The following is a 24,993-nucleotide window of genomic DNA, read 5'->3' as shown; positions in this document are numbered from 1 at the left end:
CATTTTCTTTATCGTGCCAACGTTTCGATCCTTATTGACATCGTCTTCCGGGCCTGGGATTTACAAACATTGTTTAAATTTAACATATACATGTAGGATGTGGAAAAAAGTGAATTTATAAAATGCAAAAAAACTACTTATATACAGGTTTCAGAAAAACATTTTCTTTATCGTGCCAACGTTTCGATCTTTATTGAGATCATCTTCAGGGCTCAAATTGTTTGTCTTCTGTGTAATTGTGCCATTCTTGCATTCTTGTGTGTCGTGTTGAGAGTGCCGACGACGCGCAAGCATGGCACAATTACACAGAAGAGAAACACTTTGAGCCCTGAAGATGATCTCAATAAAGATCGAAACGTTGGCACGATAAAGAAAATGTTTTTCTGTAACCCACATCATACCAGACCGCATCTCACGATTTCTGAATAATAATGAAATATTGTTTTAAATTATCCCAATTAAAAATAAAAATGTTATCAATTTGCGTTGTAAATTGATTTAACGTGTGGTTTTTATTTATGACGATACAATAATAGAACGATCTGATAAGGGGGCGGAATTTTTCTCTCTAGTTATTTATATTTCTTGACATTGTAAATAAAATATACACAAGAATCGCGTGCCACTTTCAGGCTCTACCCTCTTCTTTTTGTTTCGAATCGTCAAAGTTGTTCCATTAATGAATATTGAATGTAAATAGTGAAACTTTAGTCGTACTTTGACAATTCAAGACGCATTATGCTGCTTGTAGACGTGGATAAACACGGACTGTTTTCGAATCCAAAATTAATCTCCAAACAGCCAATTTCTCCCAGAGTACAATCTTCTTCTAGTTACAATGCAAAGTCCAACCGGTTTGCGTTTTCAGTCTGCCTTTATTTGTCATGGATTAAACTACAATACGAGCAAGAGATAACGATCGCGTGTAAAATGTAAAACGTTATAATATTTGGTATAGTGCTTAGTGGTGTAATTAATCAATAAAGCCAGAGAAACGCCTATCATAAAAGGTAAGGTTAATCCAGCATAATTCTATTTCTTTAACATCTTTAAAAAGATTATTATATAAAAATAATGTACTTTCATGAATGTTACGCTTGTTACTAATTAGTTCTAGGATTATTTTTACAATAAAAACAAAACACACGTGTTGATAGTTACAATATTAATCAATCAAAACAGGTTAATTTTCAAGCAAACATTTGCATATAAAAATATATAATGAACTGTTTTCCTTGCTAAAATCTCCCATGCATACAAATATAAATTTATTTATTATTAACACACAATAACGAGCCAGGATAAACTAATGCGCATAATTTTACCGGAAGAGAAGCAATGCCCTCTTCATAAGAGATTGATAGATTACCGTGGAAAAGTGGTTTATTATATTTTTGTGTCATGGTTTACTGAACGCGAAATGTTACTGTACAAAATGTATGGGTTTAATTTTTTAAAATTTCATAGAACCTTTAAAAGCTCATCGGTGTTATATCTTAAACAATAATTATGTTTTATGTTAGTTTTACATCCATTATGTTTCGTGGTCCGATTGATCAAATAACTTCAAATTACACGACATTTGAAAAATGGCAAAAAGGAGGGAAAATTCGAAAGGTGTGTGTGTGTGATGGGAAGTTTGGTGTCCGAGTGGATCGAAGTCACGATAGCTCAAGTGGTAGAGCAGCGACGTATCAAGCCGAAGGTCGTGGGTTCGAATCCCGCTCGTGCCATTGACTTTTTCATTTCAATCAATACCTTACATAAAGATTAATTAATTGAAATTAGTTTTACAGTTTTACTACTCGAGGATTTAGACTATTTTTCTTCCTGTTTTTTTCTTAACAATTCGTTTAGTAAACTGAAAAAAAAGTTCAAAAGGTCATTTATGTGTAGAAGTCTTCTTAATCAAATCGTTTCTTAAACAAGAACGCCCAGATTTTAAAATATAATTTTTTTTATTTCTTTTTACGACTAAGTTGACTTTTTCACAAACATTTTACATGGATGATTTATGAAACGGGCTAGTTTTCAGACATTTTTCTATAAATGAACATCAAACTTGTACTAAATTGCAAGACATGATTTTTTTTAATAGGCAATAGTAATTTCCATTTCTTTTACGAGACTTGATTGAAAATTATTGAATATAGATTATAGCCTTCATATTGTCCAAAAGTCCTATCAAATTTCAAGTGTGTCAGTGGTTTCTTTTCAAAGAGAAGAATATTTTTGTGACATTTTGAAGAAAAAATCATAGACTCATCAGGATTTAATTTAAAACCAATACAAAAAGTTAAAATTCTCTTCTTTCAGTCTATGTCAACACAATGATTTTAATTTACGCCATTACAAGTAAGGACATCAAAAATCCTTTTGATTTGATTCCAAAATAATAAAAACATAAGACTGATTAAATATTAATTATCTCTGGCAGTAACGATACCCGTCTATACAATTTGATCTAGTTTGAAAAAAAAATAAGTGGAAATTATTTCAGAAAAATATTTTCTTTATCGTGCCAAATTTTCGACCTTTATTGAGATCATCGTCAGGGCCTGGGATTTACAAAAATTGTTTACATTTAACAAATACATGTAATATGTGGAAAAAAGTGAATTTATACAACTCAAAATATAATTTGGTTATAGATACAGTTCAATATTCTTTAAAAAAAATATTTTAGAGTCAAACTGCTTTCGTCCTGCTAGGAAAGACACAAATCGATTGATCAAAGTATTGTTAAGGAAAATCCAACGGAAGCCAACTTTTGAAGAAGGATTACCATGTCACTATCACTTTTCGGACGTCATCACTCAGCTTAACCAATGCCGATTGCTTACTAAAATGTTACCCGACGACTTACGGTTCGTTGCACTTGGTTTCGACTTAGGATCAAGAAGATAGTTAAACAGTACTGCTTAAGAGAATATAATTCACTTAATTCAATTTACCCAGTTAAACTATTCCAGGGATTTTCAATTTTGCTGCGTTAATGAAATATTGTTCTTGTAGAATAATTTCATCAGGTTTTTACTGATTATTCGGATATCGTGAGATGCGGTCTGGCGTAACATCGGTTTTAGAAACACTTTTCTTTATCGTGCCGACGTTTCGAACTTTATTGAGATCATCTTCAGGGCCTGGGATTTATAAACATTGTTTCAATTTTATAAATACATGTAGGAGGTGAAAAAAAATATATATAATGATTCAATTTGTGTGGTGATTTGTGTTCGTAAATCCCAGGCCCTGAAGACGATCTCCATAAAGATCGAAACGTCGGCACAATAAAGAAAATTTTTTTCTGAAACCTACATCACACCAGACCGCATCTCACGATATCTGAATAATTATATATTAACGGTCACTACTCACCACACATTTCTAAATGGAAATTTGTTTTTTTGTTTTGTCTAATTTGAAGATGTTTTTACCATAAAAATTTCGATTTTGCAAAATTTGAACCAAATAATTTTTTAAAATAATTGTTTATATTATAAAGTAGCATAGTAATGATATAAAATAAAAAAAAACATAGGACTATATTTACGTAGTGAAAACAAAACCACAATTTTGACTTCAAAAATATAAAAATATTAGACAGAGAAATATAAAATAAAAAATTGGAGAGTTTTTGGAGATAGGAAGAATGATGAAAGGGCAAGTTTTCAGACATTTTTCCATAAATGAACATCAAAATTGTACTAAATTACAAGACATGATTTTTTTTAACGGGCAATAGTAATTTCCATTTCTGAATATAGATTACAGCCTTCAAATTGTCCAAAAGTCCCATCAGGTTTTAAGTGTGTCAGTGGTTTCTTTTAAAAGCAAGGGATATTTTTGTGATATTTTGAAGGAAAAAAATCATAAACTCATTAGGATTTAAAGGACACCCTATACAACCGTTGGCAAGAGTTAAACTTCTCTTCTTTAGCCTGTCAACAAAATGATTATAATTTACGTCATTACAAATGAGGATATCACAAATCATCTTGATTTGATTCTAAAATAATAAAAACCTAAGACTGATGAAATATTAATTATCTCTGGTAGTAGCGATACCTGTCTATATAATATGATCTAGTTTGACAAAAAAATAAAATAAAATAAATGAATGAAAAATTTCTTTTCGGTTTGCATAATTTGAAGGTGTTTTTATTAAAAAATTACAATTTTGCGAATTTTGATCCAAATAATTTTTTAAAATAATTTTTTATATCATAAAGTGGCATAGTAATGATTTAAAATTTAAAAAAAATATAGGACTATCTTTACGTAGCGAAAACAAAAACCACAATTTTGACTTCAAAAATGTAAAAATATTAGACAGAGAAATATAATATAAAACATACTAGAGTTTTTGGAGATAGGAAAAATTATGAATGTGACGAGTTTTCAGACATTTTTCTATAAATAAACGTTAAAATTGTATTTATTTAGAAATTGTGAGATGCGGTCTGTTGTGACACTCTCGACACGACACGCAAGAATGGCACAATTACACAGAAGACAAACACGCCCTGAAGATGATCTCAATAAAGATCGAAACGTCGGCACGATAAAGAAAATGTTTTTCTGAAACCTACATCACACCAGACCGCATCTTACAATTTCTAAATAAATATCGATTAACGGTTACTAATCACCACACACGTTAAAATTGTACTAAACTACCAGATTTTTTTTTTAATGAGCATTAGTAATTTCAATTTCTTTAAGAAACGTTAAAACGATTGAATATATATTATATCCTTCATATTGTCCATAAGTTCCATCAAGTTTCAATTGTGTCAGTGTTTTCTCTTAAAAGCTAGAAAAACTTTTTGATATTTTGAAAAAAAAATCCTAGTCTCATCAGGATTTAATTTAAAACCTACGCCGATATAACCGTTGGAAAGTTCGCTTTTTTCACACTATGTCAACGCAATGATTATGATTTACGTCATTACAAACGAGGATATAACAAATCCTCTTGATTTTATCCCAAAATAATAAAAACTTAAGACTGATGAAATAATTATTATCTCAATCATTTAAACAGTATAGTGCAGTTATGTTTAAACAGATTTACTGTTAGCAATTCTATATCCTTACACGTTTTGCCTGTATTTACGTTCTTTCGTATAAATAAATAGGCGTTAAATTGATACTGAAATGTGTGTGCTTTTAATCTCTTTTTTTATCTTACATTCTCTTTCTTGTTTTGTTATTCTTTCTCTCTCTTTCCCAATCACTCTCTCTCTTTCTTAATCACTCTCTCTCTCTTTCTCTCAATCTCCAACTAGTTTTTAGGATAAAAAATTGCGTTTTATGTAGTGGATCTATCTTTAAAAATGACTTCAATCGTGCATTTTTTATGGCATTTAAAGTTCGAAAATTTCTTTGCCTTTTACGATATAGTATTTCTGAAAAATTAAATTCTATTTGAAACGTAATTCTGCAAAGAAAAAATACCGAAAGCTGAAAATCTTAAAGGCGATATATTTTCTTAGCCGATCAAGAGGCACGCAGTAGATCTGTTTTCAACGATACCCAAAGGATTAGCCTTTATCAAGACAAAGCACGTTGTTTATTGTGTTTTTCAGAACGTTTGAAATAAAATTCTATTTTAAAGGAAACCACAATCATCTAAATGGAAAGAATTTTAATCAATTTCATCAATACAACTGTGAGATGAACAGTAATTACAGCTAAATGTAATTGAAAAGTTAGCTTAAATGCTTGTTTCTCTCTTGACAGAGAGAGCTTTGCGAAATTGTTTTTTTAATTGTGCCAGTTCAAAGTTTTTAATTGTTGAAATTGAAAGTTATTTTATAGAAAATTATGCATGAATTTTGAATAAATGCTTCGTTAGAGATCTCATGATGAGTTATTTCGTTGTTTTTTCACAAAATAAAATCCGAATTAAGCTTAAAATATTTGTATTCTAACTTGTAGTCTAAATAGTCATTAAAGATGGCATAATGAATTACGAAAGCGCGGCAAAATTAAATTGACTTTGTTGACCTCGGCAGGACTTATCTACTCCATCTTTAATCGACGGTTGATCTTCTCGTCGATTACAATGGGAAAATTATTTAAAATTTACAATCATCCACTCCAGATATGGGAATATAAATGGGAAAAACAGACTATGTATGAAATATTACAATTTGATTCTTCAAAAGATACTATTGTTTCCAGAGTAAAAGCCTCGTAATGCGGAATTATTACATCGTTCAAAAAAAATATTACATCATACATGGCACAATTACATGGGTGTAATAAAAAATTACATATAAACCTCGAGTCGAGAGCATTTTATTCGGCAATGATAATCCAGCAAATTTACACAATTATTTTCTTCTTGTTTATTCTTTGTTTCTTCTCGAGAATTTATGAAATAAATTTGTAGTCTTTTTTACACTATGACAGGAAGATTTTTTTAAAATTCTGTTCCAGTTCAACGTGAACCTGTGCAAAACGTAAACAAACACCTCATAAAAGATGCTTTTTTGTTTAATTATTAAACTTATACTTTGCGTATTTAAATCTCAAGATAAAGTTTCTTCTTTTATTAAAATTTATTAAAATCAAATCGAACAATATTTTCACTGAATAAACAGTGGATATTTATTTTTCAGTTTCTGTTTAAATTAATTAAAATTAGTTTAATTTTTGTAATATCTAACGTTTTATTTCTGAACCGATGTTAAAATCGTTTTACCAATTTTTGTAAGTAATAAAATAATGTACTTTAAGTAATAACTTATAATTAATTAAGGTTTTTAGGAAAAATGGCAAAAAGGAGGGAAAATTCAAAAGTACGGTTGAAATGAAAAGTTGGTGTACGAGTGGAACGAGGTCATGATAGCTCAAGTGGTAGAGCAGCGACGTATCAAGCCGAAGATCGTGGGTTCGAATCCCGCTGGTGCCATTGACTTTTTTATCTCAACTAAAAACTTAATTAATTATAATATATAATTGGTCAAGCGGATCACGAAATTGGTGAATTTAAGTAATAATGTTTCGAAAAGTTTCAAGACTACGTTTCAAGTTGTGGTAGCGATATATGTCAATATAATTTGATCTAGTTTGACAAAAGATAAATAAATGGAAAATTCCTTTTTGGTTTGCCTAATTTGAAGGTGTTTTTTTACCATAAAAGTTACGATTTTGCGATGCTTGAACAAAACAATTTAAAATAATTTTTTATATCAAAAGTGGCATAGCAATGATATAAAACATTTAAAAAAAACATAAGACTAACTTTACGTGGTAAAAACCAAAACCACAATTTTGACTTCAAAAATATAAAAATATTAGAAAGAGAAATACTAGAACATTTATTTGTAATAAGTATTTGATGAACTAGTCAAATTTTTCCCCGGCTAGCTGCTAAGTCTATTGGCAACTCCTCACGCTTTGTCTATCTCCTTTATAGTTTTATTACCCCTATTTTTATGTTTAACGATTCCATATTTGGCGAAAATGTCCTAAATCCTTTAAAATACACATTCATACTATTTCAAAGATTATTTAACCCCAAGGACTACTCTAAAGTTATGAACAGCATAATCCTTGACGTCTTCTCTTCATTCACGCCAATAAATTCACTCATTCACTTAGTAAAAAGTACTTGTTTTGTAAAACTTCAGATGTGTTTTGTCGACACTGCCAGGTGATTTTTAAAGCCTACTTTTCCAAAGCACCAAGAGATTTGTTTTCCAAAACTTAAGAAGTATTTTGTCGATTTTGTCAGGAGATTTTATCGAAACGTCAAAAGAATCTTTTCTAAACCACCAAGAGATTTATTTTTCAAAACTTAAGAAGTATTTTGTCGATTTTGTCAGGAGATTTTATCGAAACATCAAAAGGCTCTTTTCTAAACATATCAATTTTTCATCACATGTTACCAATCAACGAGAAATGGGTCGTCAGAGTGAAAAGCAAATTAAGATCCGCTAAATTCCTTTCGCTGAATTTGTGTAGGATCCATGTAGCGTACTTTTCAACAAACCAAAATCGTTGGATGTAGTTTCCAAAAATTTTATAGGGAATATTTAACATCGCGGATCGCAAATATTGATTTTTTTCTAGCCTATGTCTTAATAAGGTCGTCGTCAACTTCAGAAGGACGAAGAACAAAATTTCCTTCTCTAAATCGAGCAAACCACCGTAGGAATTTACAAACATTTACAGCATTGTTTCCTTTTTGGAATTCATAAAGTAAACAATTCCTTGAATGCGTTTCATCCAAGCACATAATTACTTAATAAATTATTCAACACAACTAAAAAAGTTGAAATAGATACTGAAAAGAAATGAAGCCTTTTAATTTAAAGATTGAACTAGCTTATTTGTAGACGCAAATAATATAGACAAAAATGTAAATATTGCGCTAATTAATTGGATTAATTAAAAAACGACATTTAAAAAAAATGATTTTTCAAAAGGTATGCCTTATAATAAAATGTAAAATACTAATAACCTTTTCTTTGTTATATTTGTCTTTTAAAAATATAAACTTCCCATAAAAAAAGACAGACCTCGTTCCTGCACGAAAAAATGGCCAACTTTGGAAATGCATATTTTCTCAGCTTTTTAAAGCACAGAATTGCACCAGGCCTCCATTAATAGAAGGTTTTGCGATGAACAAGATGCCTTTTTTTTAATGTTTTCCTAGCTTCATCTATAAATTCAAAAATGCTGAAATTGAGAAGTTTTTGATATGTTATTTTCCTTTTTTTTTAAAGAAGATCCTATACTGTTGCTGATTCCTCTTTTGTATTGAAACATTTTTTTAATTCAAAAACCTTTAAAAACCATGATTTTTAACAAATAAAATGTAAGAATTGTAGCTTCCTTGTTCCCATTTTGGAAAAAGTCCTTAGAACAAAAGTTGTAGAGTGTAAAATTTTCAAAAACATCAAGATTAAAATGATTTGTTCTTGACAATCAGGAGGGAGAGGAATAGGTTTTTTCCATGAGCGCGTCAAAAAACCACCCTTTTGCCCAAAAATCGCGAATAATTCGCAAACGGTTGAAAAATCGGGCAAATTGGAAAGTGAAGCTTATTGAAATTTCTTATCGTTTGCTATAGGGCGTCGCTCCAGGAAAATAGCATGTGCAAAATGTTCCCGAATTTTTGATTTTACAGATGAACGACTGAAGTTAGGAAAACATTTAAAAAAGGCATCTTGTTCAGCGTAAAACTTTCTACAAAATGAGACCTGGCGCAGGTCTGTGACTTAAAAGGCTGAAAAATATACTTTTTCAAATTTGAACATTTTTTCGTGCAAAAACCAGGCAGTCGGTTATTATATGGCATACTTTTTTAAAAATCATTAATTTTTTGGGGTTTTGCAAAAAAAAATAATGTCGTTTTTCAATTAATCCAATTAACTAGCTCAATATTTATATTTTTGTTAATATGATTTGTGTTCACAAACAAGCTCGTTTAATCTTTAAATTAAAAGGCTCAGTTTCTGTTTTCAATTTTTTTTAGTTGGCCAATTTTTTCGTGTAAAAACCAGGAAGTCGGTCTTTTTTTATGGGAAATTAATATTTTTAAAAGACATAAATATAAAAATGGAAAGAACATTAGTATTTTACGTTTTATTATAAGGCTTATTTTTTTAAAAATCATTAATTTTTTGGGTTTTGCAAAAAAATAATGTCGTTTTTCAATTAATCCTATAAATTAGCTCAATATTTACATTTTTGTCTATATTATTTGCGTCCACAAATAAGCTCGTTTAATCATTAAATTAAAAGTCTCAGTTTCTGTTTTCAATTTTTTTAGTGCCCATTTTTTCGTGCAAAAACCAGAAGGTCGGTCTTTTTTTTACGGGAAATTAATATTTTTAAAAGACATCAATATAACCAAGGAAAGACATTAGTATTTTACGTTTTATTATATGGCATACTTTTTTAAAAATCATTAATTTTTTGGGGTTTTGCAAAAAAAAATAATTTCGTTTCTCAATTAATCCAATTAGCTAGCTCAATATTTATATTTTTGTTTATATTATTTGCGTTCACAAATAAGCTCGTTTAATCTTTAAATTAAAAGGCTCAGTTTCTGTTTTCAATTTTTTTTAGTTGCCCATTTTTTCTTGCAAAACCTGGGAGGTCGGTCTTTTTTTTACGGGAAATTAATATTTTTAAAAGACATAAATATAACAAAGGAAAGGAAATTAGTATTTTACGTTATATTATAAGGCATATTTTAAAAAAAATCATTAATTTTTGGGGTTTTGCAAAAAAAAATAATTTCGTTTCTCAATTAATCCTATAAATTAGCTCAATATTTACATTTTTGTCTATATTATTTGCGTCCACAAATAAGCTCGTTTAATCATTAAATTAAAAGGCTCAGGTTCTGTTTTAAATTTTTTTAGTTGCTCATTTTTTCGGGCAAAAACCAGGAGGTCGGTCTTTTTTTATTGGGAAATTAATATTTAAAAGACAAAAATATAACAAAGGAAAGAACATTAGTATTTTACGTTATGTTATAAGGCGTATTTTTTTTCAAAATCATTAATTTTTTGGGGTTTTGTAAAAAAAGGCGTTTTTCAATTAAACCAATAAATTAGCTCAATATTTGCCCTTTTGTCTATATTATTTGCGTCCACAAATAAGCTCGTTTAATCTTTAAATTAAAAGGCTCAGTTTCTGTTTTTAACTTTTTTAGTTGCCCATTTTTTCGTGCAAAATCCAGGTGGTCGTATATTCGTTTTTTTAATGAGCAGTGTAGAATCGGATGATGTGTGTAACGTACCGAGGATGATGTGCGTAATGTACCGAAACGCTCAAATAAATATATAAATAAGTAATGAATTTACCTTTTTTTTTTAAACTATATCAATTTTTTTGCCCTAAAAACCCTAAAAAAATAATAATAATCATTATTATCGCCGGTTCTTAGTCTGTCATTTAATGCAACGAATCAAGGCAATCAAGGCCGACCACTTCTGTAACAGACGGTACAAAATATTTATTTGAATCACAGTTTTATGCAAAACTAACCGAATTACCATGTTTTCCAGCCAGGGCTCTCCGAGGGGCGGAGGGTGGAAAATAATTGTTTATCGGAGAGTGCCGCCGCCCCTCATTTCTGCCATCGTAAAGGGTTAATGAATGTGATTTTGTCAGAGGGCGTGCGCAGCGCGAGGAGGGGACCGCCGCGCCGGCCGAGGAGGCAGTCAGTCAGTTTGTTACCGGCTTGTGTTGAGGAGGGAACCCGCCGAGAGGACACCTTGTCGCGAACAGGCACAACTCCCGACCCTCCCGTGTGCAATGGGCAAAAAAGGGAGGAAGACGAGGTGGAGAAAACTACCCATTCCCATCGGAGAAGGTCAGTCACTTTCATTTTGACGAGATTTTTTAACATTGAACCACACCAACAGACCAATTTCACATCGTGTTGCAAAATCAAAAAAGCATCTCTGTAAACTTGTTCATTATTAAAGAAACTTAACTATCTTGTGTTAAGATCAGAAAAAACATAAAACTTGCACTACATATATAAATTGTTTACTTAAAAATAAACGATTAAGTAAATCATACGCCTTTAGAATATTAAGAAAAAGAAAAATTTGTTCGTCTACCTTGATTTAAAAAATAAAACCAAAATCGTGTTTAATTACTCCCATATGGGTCCACTATCTTAGGTCGATACGATACAATAGGTGGATAAATTCCCCTCTTAAAACTTTTTTACACTATTTTTATTTTTATTTTTACCGTCTGTGATATATAAAACTAGTCTAGTCATTTCATACTCGAAAACGTGAAGAACAAAAAAGTGAAAAGGTTTCCGAGTTAACCTGAAAATAAAAAAATTCAAATTTATATACTTCTGACTAAAAATCAACCCCTAAAGAACGTACAATAAAGTACCGAAATGTAGGCAAAGATTTAAAATTTAAAATATTTTATTTTACCACATCCCAGAGTGCTAGTAAGACTCTCATTTCAACCCCTTGACCAAACAGAATAATATTTACAAATATATAATAATTAAATTAATGTCTTATAACAAACTGAAGATCTTGTACCCCTAATATAAAGTTTTTTTAATTAAAACCCCCATAATTTTATTGCCCGGGCAATATCTAATTTAAGTCTTAAAACATTGTTTTAAATCATGGATTACCATACGGATAGACATTTGTTTCAAATTTTGCCATAAAAAAACTTTGATTGTAATGACGGTCAAATTATTCCATATGAAAACGTGACTTCCTATTAGCCAAAGGGAAAAATTGGCAAAATGCAATTTCACACCGTCTGCCCTTCTGCTTACTTGGAACAAAGGGCCTCAATTATTAAAATATAACTTTTTATATATATTTTATTCATTATTTACGGAAATTAATGAATTCAAACGAAAATTTTGATATAAGCGATACTTTATTCTTTTCTTTCTCGAGAACGAATGCATGTTTTTGTTGTTTAAATCAAGAAGTACATTTTAAAAACGAACATTTGTAGTAATAAAGTCAATTTTACATCGGTATATTTAAAATAAAAATCCTGGTATTTGGCGAAAATAATCGATTAAACTTGAAAAAAAGATCGTAATTAAATTGTTTAACATTTTCAACCGATTTTTTATTTATTTATTTTACAACTGTGTACCAAATGCAACAAGGAAAAATTATGTTATTTAGAATGATATACGCATATACATTATTCTATGCACATTTACATGTCTGGCGTGATTGATTTGAACGTCCACCATCCAGTGAAAGTCAGTTAAGTTCCATTGTAGCGTGAAGTGAACATTAGTCCCTTGAGTTGACGAAGTTACACAATTAGATGGCCAAGTCTGCCCTTGTTTTCTATGAGGGTTGGAAGGGTTGAGCTGGACAGGCTGCGAATTAACGGGTTGCCATGATAGTTTGGGGTGAAATCTATTGTAGCCGGACATGGGTGTGTTGAGATCGGAGTGAATTGTATGATTGGTGATAGTAGAATGGAGCATCCACTATTGCCCGAAGGGTTTTGGATTGTAGGGATTGGATTTTGTTAAAATTCCAATGCTTGGCTGTCCAATAGGTTCAAATTGGATCCATTAGGGTAGTGTATAATAGTGTTTTGTTAGTTTAGATCTTTTGGCAAATAGTCTATTCAGGATTTTAGATCTAAGGCTACAGACAACTCGTTTTAGTCGTGTGTGTGGATTCCACGATAGTCCTGACTTCTTTGGGAGTTAAAGTCTTAGGAGGGGTGAGATTCGAAGAGGGTTATTTATTTATCCGTTAATTTTATCAATAAAGTTGATCTTGTATGTCAAGGTGAGGGGGTGAATACTGTGGAGAGGTATTTTGCCGGGAATTGAGGTTTCTCTTCACTGTTGTTGTCGAATTGATGTTTGTAAAAGTTTATACTGTGCTATTTTTAGATCTTAGTCTACATAATGCAGCTAAATTGCACACGCGAACCTCTCCCAGACAAATTATACCACGAAATATACCATAAGGCGGATTGTTATTACCATATTTCCCGGGTTAAACAAAACTGATGTTTAACGATATCTTTGGTTAAAGGATGAATTTAAATTGTGAAAAAGTACGGTTTTAAGAGGCAGAAATATGGTCGGGATTTGTATGGGGTGTGGTAGCGGGTGTTTCGAGGGAGGAGGCCTAGGCAGGAATCGATAGTCTCACAAATGTTATAGGTCAGGCTCGGCTGGTCGAGTAGTGTTATTTATTTTTGGACTTAAATTTGGCTGGCCGTGCTGAAATCTCATGAATGCGACGTGCCGACTTGAGTCCGTTTTCGTATCGATTCGCACCGGCATATGGGGCCACTCCCTCTCGAAAATTTGGCCCGGCGTAGTCATGTTTGCAGGTGCGATTGGGAATCTTGAAAAGTACTAATACTCAAATAACGTGTTTCAATAATAATGTAAAAATTGTAATTCGTAAGTGGGTACATTGATATAAAATATTATCGCTACTGATTATTTGATAGCGCCACTTCTACGACCCGTTGACACTTTACGATCGGTTTATCACTCTTTTTAATCACAAGTAATTAAATTACAAAAGCAAGGTTCAAAAATTTTTATTTAATTTTAATTACGGTCAAATCTCTTTCCTGATTCAATTTATAAATTAAAAGATTAAAAATTTATTCCAGTACGTAAACGTATAGTTATAGAACTAGTAGGATTTAAACCTTAGTAAATTTAAATAAAGTGGTTCTTTTGGCACAAAAATATTATTTATTTATTCTTTTGGATCCATTTCACATATGGTTAATGTTTTTTTAAAATAAAAAAAATACTCCAATAAATTATCTAAATATTAGAACAAATTGTATTTGGATGGTAAGAATGGAAGGTTCTGAAGACATTCTTTAAGTAAGGTATTGAATGAAATGGAAAAGTTAGTGTCACGAGCGGGATTCGAACCCACGACCTTCGGCTCGTGACACTAACTTTTTCATTTCAACCAATACCTTACATAAAAAGATTAGTTAATTGAAAGAAGTTATTTGAAAAATGGCAAAAAGGAGGGAAAATTCGAAAGTTAGGTTGAAGTGGGAAGTTGGTGTCTGAGTGGATCGAAGTCTCGATAGCTCAAGTGGTTTAGCAGCGGCGTATTTAGCCAAAAATCGTGGGTTCGAATCCCGCTCGTGACACTGGCTTTTTTATTTCAACCAATACCTTACATAAAGATTAATTAATTGAAAGTTCTGAAGACAATTCATTCTGTGTTTATGACAGTGTAAAAGGAACAATATTTGAAAATTTGCGTGTTTATGTTGCCTGATGGGGATAATTGAAAGGTGGCTTTCCTACGCGCTCTCTATACGGAGCCAAAAAATTCCTCCCATAAATCAGTAGGACACATCAATCAATGCATGACGAACAGTATTTTTTATGAAATAGTTTTTCCTTTTTTATTTGTACTTTTATTGTTTAACATCGTGTAATTCTTCTACCATTGATTTAACTTTATTTTTAACTCATGTTTGTTGATCTTGTATCGATTACCATCAGTTTTTCCTACGCTGGCCATTATTAATGAATATACTCATTTTCTTATTATATCTCGTTGATGTAATTAGAAGAGGCGACATTAAAGGGCTAATTAGGGCAGGTTTGAAAAATAACCATTCCTCAACGACGCCTGTCCTTTTTGAAGTACACCGGGGACCTAAAATAAACACAAGCTATTGCCCATTAGGAGTGCTTTTATACACGTACTACCTGCTTGCCCTACAGGAATAAACTTATATAAGAACTGAACGTTGATTTATTAAGGACTTGATTAAAATTATGATGAAGTTAAATTTAATCATAAATTTTATTAATTTCAAGAGCAGTCGGACCAAAAGGTTTCATTTCATACTAATTAAATTACCAGTGTATTTCCTACTTTATATCAGCAAATATAAAAAGAAGATATTAAGATTTTATTATCATTACGATAGCGATAGCACAATTAAATCTTAATTCCTATTATAAATTTGTTTCTTTTATATCCCCATATTTAAAATGAAATAATAGTTGGTAATATTTTTTTTTTTTGGAAGACAAATTATATTTTCATTCACGCCAGGATTCGGAAGAACGTCCTTTATTTTTATCTCAGGTAGATACGATAAGGGTCGAAATTTGTGTTGACACAGTCCCGGTTTTTCGTATTTTATATCTTGGACTGTTTAATGTTGAATTATTACACTGACACTGTAACGTTGTTTATTTTAACATCGGCCGTATTTTAAGTACTTTAATCCTACAGAAATGATAAGAGTGTGCATGTTGTAGACTTCCATTCAAGCAAGGGACGAAAATAGGCCTTTTGATAAAGATGGAACTCTCGTATAAGAGATAGAATAAATTCGTAATTCACCATAAAATCCATGATTTTCTAAAAAAAAAAAAAAGAAAAAAAGACGTATACATAAATAATTATAGGAACCAAAAAACTAACATTCAAGGATTCATCAATTGTAATATGGCGTTTGACATGAATATATATCAATAAAATCTCTCTCTCGTCGTTCACGATTTTTTACAAAGATTTTCGAAGTAAAACGATATTCATTCATTCTTTCGTTCGTTCTCTTTTCTCTATTACTCTCTCTCTCTCTCTCTCTCTCTCTCTCTCTCTCTCTCTCTCTCTCTCTTGTCGTTCACGATTTTTTACAAAGATTTTCGAAGTAAAACGATATTCATCCATTCATTCGTTCGTTCTCTTTTCTCTATTTCTCTCTCTCTCTCTCTCTCTCTCTCTCTCTCTCTCTCTCTCTCTCTCTCGTTATTTTCTTTGTTCTTTGTCTATTTTCCATTAGTTGAAAGGCAGTTCAAAATTTTATAAAAATATTTTCTAAGTAAGACGATATTCATTCATTATTTCGTTCGTTCTCTTTTCTCTATTTCTCTCTCTCTCTCTCTCTCTCTCTCTCTCTCTCTCTCTCTCTCTCTCTCTCTGTTTCTCTTTATTTATTTTTAAAAAAATTGTTATTTTAATTAATTTTACTTTTATTGAAGGTTTGGTTGGGATTAAAAAGCTAGTGTCAGGAGCGGGATTCGAACACGAGACCTTCGGCGAATTACGCCGCTGTGCTAACCAGTTGGGCCATCGTAGGTTCGAATCCTGCTCGTGATACTAGCTTTTTATTCTCAACCAAGGACATAGATAACCAGTATACTTACTTAAAATAATTAATACAGTCCATTATAACTAATATATTTATATATGCAAATAACATCAAAATAAAAAAATAGAAAAAATGTAGTTTTTTAAAAATTTCCCTTTGATTGAATATATCAAAGTATCTATTATTATGACGTCAACAACCGATCATTGGTTTTGAAATATCTGATCTATTTTAGTTCCAATCTTTTACAAAAAAACCATTTCAACTTAAATATATGCTAGGTAAAGTTCTTATTTATTTAATTCTGCAGTTTGTCATTATCATAGTTGATTATTTATGCTCACATGAAGTGAATTTTTTTATAATAGACTTGTACATTTTATCTTTTACGAACTGCTCAAAATATTTTGTAATTGGCCATACCAATATACTCAGTACCTAGACGCGTTTATTAGAATTTCATCGACCAAATTGGCACTGAGGAGATGATATTTAATTTTATAACTGTGAAATTCAAAATTTGTCTATTTCAAACAGATCCTTGTCTATTTCTGAACAAGTGGCCATATCGTCCCAAAAAGAAATTTTATCGATTGTTAGCCTTGGTAAACAAAAATACTGTTAGCTGTTCGTGGCTTTCTTAAAGACGATGAATAAAATAAAAGAGCTGGATAAAAAGAAATGACTTTTTTATATTGCTGTTCAATCAAGAATCTTGTTTGATCCGTGCTTTCATACAAAATTTTAGAAAAAAGTACATAATTTATATTTTTCATGATATAAGTATCTCAATAATGGATTTTTTTTTCAATACCCATTTTCTATTATTACACTAGAAAACGACGAGATTGGGCACTGCTTACATAAGCACTGAAGTCAACACAAATTGCGCTAATTTATGAATCTTATGATAAATTATTCAAGAGAAATGGAATTTGGGTCGGCCTAATCTCGCTTTTTATCTCGTATGTTTATTCAGCATTTGAAAAGTTTTTGACCCTATACGTGAATCAAAATTCAACTGTTGATAATTGTTAAAAATTCATTTCAAGGCATTACAAAATTTTTTCATAAAAACTTAAAGAAAATAATGTTGATTTTTGCCCTTGCTCTACAAAAAATAGTATGATTACAAATTTTCGAAAAAAAAGTTATCTCGCCAAAATTTTTTCTGCTTGATTTTTTTCGAAAATCACAATAATGATGATTACTTTGAAACTACTAACCGATTTACAAAAACTATAACGAAGACTTAGGAACTCACGAACTACAATTCAAAAAAATAATCATAATGGCCCAAACATGGTACCTGTAAAAAATTAGAACTTGAGACAACAATTGAGACGTTTGATAAGTTTTGTTAATTTAATCTGAAAAATATTTTGCTTTCCGGTGGTAAAAACGTTGGAAAAATCTAGAGGAGATGAATTTTTAAGTGTAACATCGGACAACAAAGTGGTTCATGTAATCAAGCCCAAAATATTTTTATTTGCTATGCAATTTCGTACTTAAAGGTTACCAGAAGCTTCTTTTGGTTTTTAAAATTTTTTATATTTCTAACAACACCTATTACAATCTGGCATATCATTTTCTTAAGCTAGATAAAAATGCATATCTACTGATATATAATAACTTTAAAATACTTGGGCGACAAAGGCAGCAAGCAATATTTTTTAGAAATGTACTTAACATTGCTAAAATAATGATTCAGAAATCGTGAGATGCGGTCTGGAGTGATGTAGGTTTCTGAAAAACATTTTCTTTGTCTTGCCAACGTTTCGATCTTTATTGAGATCATCTTCAGGGCCTGGGATTTACAAACATTGTTTCAATTTAACAAATACATGTAGGATGTGGAAAAAATTAAAAAAGTTTCTTTTGCAGAAAACAAACACTTTGAGTGAGTAGAAATACTTTGAACGAATGTAAAAAGTATAGATTTTTGCATTGTAAAAATTCACTTTTTTCCACATCCTTACGCAGAAAACGAACACTTTGAGTGAGTAAAAATACTTTGACCGAATATAAAAAGTTTTTTTTTCCATTGTATAAATTCACTTTTTTCCACATCCTACATGTATTCGTTAAATTTAAAAAATGTTTGTAAAACCCAGGCCCTGAAGATGATCTCAATAAATATCGAAACGTTGACACGATAAAGAAAATGTTTTTCTGAAACCTAAGTCACACCAGACCGCATCTCACGATTTCTAAATAATTATCGACTAACGGTCACTAATCACCACACATTAGAAAAATATTTTTTCTCTCGCTCTGACAAATCAAATACTTTCGACTTAGTACAATTTAAAAAATAGTTTCATCGATGAACCTAGCCTCTCCTTGTTACTTCTGAGCGAATTGCGAGGAAGACAGTTCATTATTTCTCGACAGATAGAATAAATTTGTAAATCATCATAAAACTCGTGATTTTCCACAAAAAATACATATACATAAATAATTATAGAAACAATAAAAAAATAACATTCAATGATTCATCAATTATAATATGGCGTTTGATATGAATATATATCAATTATATATATATTTTATAGAAATACATGTATATAACATCAAAATAGGAAAAATGTAGCTTTTTAGAAACTTCCCTTTGATTGAATATATCAAATTATTTATTATTATAACGTCAACAACCTATCAATGTTTTTCAAATATCTGATTTATTTTAGTTATTTAAAAAATGGCATTTCAACTTAAGTATATGCTAGGTAAAGAATTTATTTATTTAATTTTGCAGTTTTTCATTATCCTAATTGATTATTTACGCACACATGAAGTGAATTTTTTTATTATTCACGTGTATATTTGATCTTTTACGTACTGCTCAACATTCAAAACCTTTTAAGGTGTATAACACCTACTGGGCTCGCATTAATCACATTTGTAACTCTGCTAAATTGCTGCTTAAATTGTGAGTCTCACGCAGGCTGATACTTTGTCTCGAGCATTGCACAAACTCTCTCTCAGTCTCGATCAATTATCCAACGCCCATTTAAATTGTCTGAATTAAGCATTCATTGCACATTCACAGAGCAACTTGTTCATATGAAACCAGCCTCTTTTACCATTGAAAACCTTAGAAATAATATTTGCCTATTTATTATTAAACATATTAAAATCATTTAGAATGTTGTTAATGTGTTAATAATTGTGTTTTAAGCTTTACAAAGTAAATAATTTCTCAGTACATAAAGTAGGAAGACACGCTCATTAATAGTTTTTTTTAAACCAAAATAATTTTTTAATATCATCGTGGTACTTTCTTCCATGATCTGAGCCCCATAAGAAGCAACTGAAAGAATAATAGTGTTGCAAACTCCAAGAAAAATCCGAATATTAACTGCTTACAGACTTGAAGATTATATTATTAGTATTGACTATCCGCTTACATAAGTTTTAAGTCCAAAACATTGTCTATTTTGTCTTTTAAATGGACAGGGAAGGTCAGTCCGGAAGTGGGCTTAACGTTATTAAGATATCTTTCAATTAATTAAGGTTTTTAGTTGAGATGAAAAAGTCAGTGTCACGAGCGGGATTCGAACCCACAACCTTAGGCTAAATACGCCGCTGCGCTACTACTTGAGCTATCGTGATCTCCATCCACTCGGACACTTCCCATCACAAACCCACCTTTTCAGTTTTCCCGCCTTTTTGCTATTTTTTTATCTCAATTAAAAAAGTTAATTAATTGAAAGATATTAGTCAAGCGGACCAGGAAAACTAGTGAATTGTTAAGATATAAAAGTGATAACTTCTTTCTGTTCATTTCGGACATTCAATTTGTTTTTCACCAGTCTAATTCTTAATTGGAATATCATGATCTTTGATTTGTCATTGATGATTGTTATATTCTAAATATTAACTTACTAAGACATAGATTTGATATACAGAGAATAGAGAACATGTAGCTCTAAGATGCGAATTATTTGAACTTTTTGACAGCAATGATTTATATTTATTTTCTACGCGTAATTTCAGCTCTAAGTCAGTTGTGTTTTGGAGTTTCTTCAGGCAAAGTTTAAATCAACTTTATTTTCCAAAACGAAATTCTTGAGGGTCTTGATCTCTGAAGAAGGAAACTTAGTGAAATATTAATTTTGAACCCTTAGTAAAAAGAATTTTAAATGGATTTGAGTGATACATGTATATATATTGGATTGATAGTGACAAAAAAATGACACTAATGTTATCACCTCATGGATGTCAGTCATATCGTTTCTACAGATAATTCATAAAATAATAATATAGAATCAAATGTTAAAAATTCATAAATAACCTTACATTTATGCACACAATATATCTAAGGTCGATTCTCAAAGTTGCCTTTAAAAATTCTTGTGACCCATGGAAGTAAGCAAGACACGTAGATTCTGCTGGCCGGCTAACAGGATTTAGCTGGGGATTACGTTCAAGGAAAACAGAACAGGTGCTTTTTATAAAACAGAAATCTCATCTCCAATTACTTTAAAAAAATCACTGTATAAACAAAACCTGTCGGAAAATTTATGATAGTTTACAAAGAAAGGAGAGAATGACATAAAATACATTTCGCAAACAAAAAAATGGCAGTAATTAATTGACAACATTATTCTTCTTTAATTTGTAAAATCACCTGGAAGGTATTTATTTATGTGTATTCTATACAAAATGAATCTTATTTTTATTTATTTGGAAAGGTCATTTTAATATTCCGGTTTCTTTTCCTCGGAGCCTTTTCCTCCTGAAAGGATTTTGATTCGAAATATGATAGAGAGAAAGTCTTTTCCTTGCAATTTATTTTTTCCCAAAAATGAATTTCCATGGTAAAATACTTTTTTCCCTCCGATGGTATTTTCTCTAAAAGCCCATTCCGTTTTTCTCTCATTTTCTGTTTATTTTTTAGTCGTATTTCATATATCTGTTTCGTTTAATATTATATAATCCGCTTGGATTGTCCTTTGAAACGGACATCCGATTAGTGTTGTGAAGTATTTATTTTTATTTTAGAAAAGGTAACGTGGAAAAACATCGGCTTAAAATGATCATATCTAATCTATTTATAATACGGATGTTTATCTGATTTTGAGTTCCTTGAAATGAAAAACTTACAAGTAAGTTTTAACCATTCGATTTTGCCATTTAAAAAAATCGTTTAGTTTGATAAAACGGCTGAGTGGTTGGGTGTCGTCTGTCGGTTTTGGGTTCGAATCCTGGGCACAGCACATGGAATTTTAATAGGTAATGATATGAAAAAAGGTAAACAGGATGGACCCCTTGTTCGCGACATCGAACTTGTATTGGTTAAGCCCTTCTAACTGAGAGGACATTTTGTCCATTTTATTTTGAAAAAAGATTATAGTCGATCGTCGTCTGCTTGTCCTATCACGAAAAAAATCACTGTGCGGAGTACATAGCCATGTTTTATTTTGGTTTTTTTGGAAGATAGGGAAAATTTAATTAGAGATTTTCTCTTTGATTGACAGAACATTTATTCAAATCCAAAGAACGTTATGAATGTGGATTTTCTTTTCTTGTACCTTTCATGCGTTAATTGTGTAACAAACAAGGCATTGCGTGAGCACTCGCTCGTTATGACAGGTGAACAGATGGAAATACTGGAAACATTTGCTTTTTGTAATTTTGGTTACGCAGGTTTAAAAACAATACAGTATAACCGAGAAATGGCTGATGATGACTCTCGCTGTTTTTTAAAAACTTCTGTGCAGACACATATCTTATTATTTAGTAGCTTTAAAAATTATAAAGAGTATAGTAACTTGTCAAAAATAAAACTATACGTTAGACTGGTTAAAGGTTGTTTTATTGTTTTATTTATTTTGTATTTTTTACCAGGGTTCGCAACTGCAGAGGTCATATCAATCCTCGAGTTGTCGGTGGTTTTGAAAAAAAAACATGTGTATGTATGCCGGGTTTGAATGCAGGGCCTCTGGATTCGAACCCAGGACCTCTACCTTACAGCGATGAGTGCCGAGTCAACAAACCCTTGCGGTCACCGACGCCCTCGTTTTATTGTTTTAAAAATAGAATTTTGTAAATTATGCAGGGTCCGGCCACTTCCGGCGTTAACTTTTTTGCCATAAGCAATTTAGTAAACATTGGGATTTGATTGGATGAAATTGGTGATGATATCCTATTTCAAAGACTTTCCAAGAAAAAATAAACGTATTTTTTTAAGTACCTTCGAATAAACTAGACTTGTCGCTAATGCATTTTTTCTTTGCGGCTTTAAAAAAACCGTATTTTTTTTCTTCGAAAGTCTTTAACATAGAATATCATCACCAATTTCATTCAATCAAATCCCAATGTTTACTAAATTGCTTATGGAAAAAAAGTTAACGCCGTGTGGGTCTGGACCCTGCATAATTTACAAAATACTATTTTTAAAACAATAAAAAGAGGGCGTCGGTGACCGCAAGGGTTTGTAGACTCGGTGCTCATCGTTGTAAGGTAGAGGTCCTGGGTTCGAATCCAGAGGCCCTGCATTCAAACCCGACATACATACACATGTTTTTTGTGTTTTTTTTCAAAACCACCGGCAACATATGACCTCTGCAGTTGCGAAACCTGGTAAAAAATACAAAATAAATAAAACAATAAAACAACCTTTAAACAATCTAACGTATAGTTTTATTTTTGACAAGTTAGGATACCGGAGTTTGTGTTAATTAAACCAATAGTTATTAATGTTATTCGATCAAAGATTACAATTGTAATTGCAGGATCTGGACCGAGATGGGGGACTTCGCAGCGAACGAACCAACTTCTTCACAAAAGCTTGTTTCAAATAGAATCTAAGTCCCACCAAGCCGTAAATTGCTAGTTTATATCCATCCCGGTTGTAAATTTCGTTCATAAGTTCCCATCTCTATACCCATGCCAATTTTTACACGATTGTCTAAATATTATTTATGAAATTTAAACAGAACTTAAAAAAAGATTTAACTGAGTATCGGTTGATTCGATAATGCAGGCAGATGGGCTCTGTTATAACAAAATAATTGAATGTAATGTAACATAAAAAAATATTTTGACGAAAGGGTATTTCGCCAGTTCCATTACCGACATTCCCTCAGAAGATTATCCGAGTTGGCTATCTATCGATCCGTCATGGAAAAGTTGAATTGCAGGCAATACATCTTCTTTGGTAGAACCTATTAAAACGCTTAAGATCTTTTCTTCCCTTCCTATCTTTGTTTCTCCCTTTCTGTCTGTTCGTCTCTTTCTCTCTCTCCCTCTCTACTCTCTCCATCTATGTATCTCACTATTAGATGTAAAGACGTTACATTTAAAGTTGGTCAAAGGTAGTTGACCAAAACACTTTGGCTTATTAAATATAATTACACTCATCAAGTTGAACGAATGTGCTAGGTTTACTGTTTAACGAAGGAAAACGACCTGGAGCACGAATACGCCTGTTTATCATCCTTGTATGTCAACATTAATATTACAAATCCGTGTTGAACTAGGGAATTAACTGTATTTATTCATGGCCTGGTATTCGAGCATATCAATACTGCCGTTTTTACCTGTCCAAATAGTTTTAATTACTAATATTTTACGTTTAACGTCTCACCGATTTGATTTAGGAATTATAGAGTCAACTCGTAGGGTCACGGTTAAATGATTTATTTTTTATATTGCGATAAAATTGCTTATTGTGCAACATTCTTGAGCAAACTAATTAACGATATTCCATTATATTTTTTTTAAATCAATACCATTTGTCGACAATAATATGTGAATGAAATTAATCCAAGTCGTATTGTGAATTTTCAGAGAAATATGTTTTATAGTTGATTTACTACTCTTTATGCAAAGTATGGTTGAGTTAAAACATCATAGTCTCGAACGGTACTCGAATCCACTGCAGAAGTCACGTAAGCTCAAGTGGTAGAAGCGTTGTGGGTTCGAGTCCCGCTCGTGGTACTATTTTTCAACTCATCCATACTTTACATAAAAATTAGTAAATCAGTTAAAATAATTATTTTGTCTGATAGGACCAACAAAAACCATCTTTTAAAAAAATCATAACCGCGAAAAAAGGCCAAGTTCCAGACCCCTCCAAAAAAATTAGCCTTTCGATGTAATGATTTCTACACTAGGCCAAGTCAGTTCCTTTTAGTCCATAACGTGAAAGAACCCAAAAGGATAGATAAAAGTTCCAGACAAACCTATGCGAAAAAGTCAACCTAAGTAGTGATATCTACATTATGTCCAACCGGTTAGGTTTCGTGGTCCTATTGACCACATAAATTCTTTTCAATTAATTAATCTTTAAGTAAGGTATTGGTTGAGACAAAAAAAGTCAGTGTCGCGAGCGGGATTCGAACCCACGAACTTCGGCTCATACCGCTGCTGAGCAGC

General features: G+C 31.4%; 1 long non-coding RNA gene across 2 annotated transcripts in view; it reads left to right on the top strand.

The window, feature by feature from the left end:
* Positions 1 to 850: 850 nt before the first annotated feature.
* The window catches only part of LOC112128207, a 74,866-nt gene continuing 50,723 nt past the window's right edge, over positions 851 to 24,993 (top strand). For both annotated transcript variants that reach the window (XR_002910893.1, XR_002910892.1), the window contains exons 1-2: positions 851 to 1,010; positions 11,143 to 11,344. This is a non-coding gene — a long non-coding RNA (uncharacterized LOC112128207). The remainder of the gene's footprint in view (positions 1,011 to 11,142; positions 11,345 to 24,993) is intronic.

The sequence above is a fragment of the Cimex lectularius genome, unplaced genomic scaffold (assembly GCF_000648675.2).
Source record: "Cimex lectularius strain Harlan isolate CLEC.00 unplaced genomic scaffold, Clec_2.1 scaffold440, whole genome shotgun sequence".
NCBI lineage: Eukaryota > Metazoa > Arthropoda > Insecta > Hemiptera > Cimicidae > Cimex > Cimex lectularius.
This window is presented reverse-complemented; position numbering and strand designations above follow the sequence as displayed.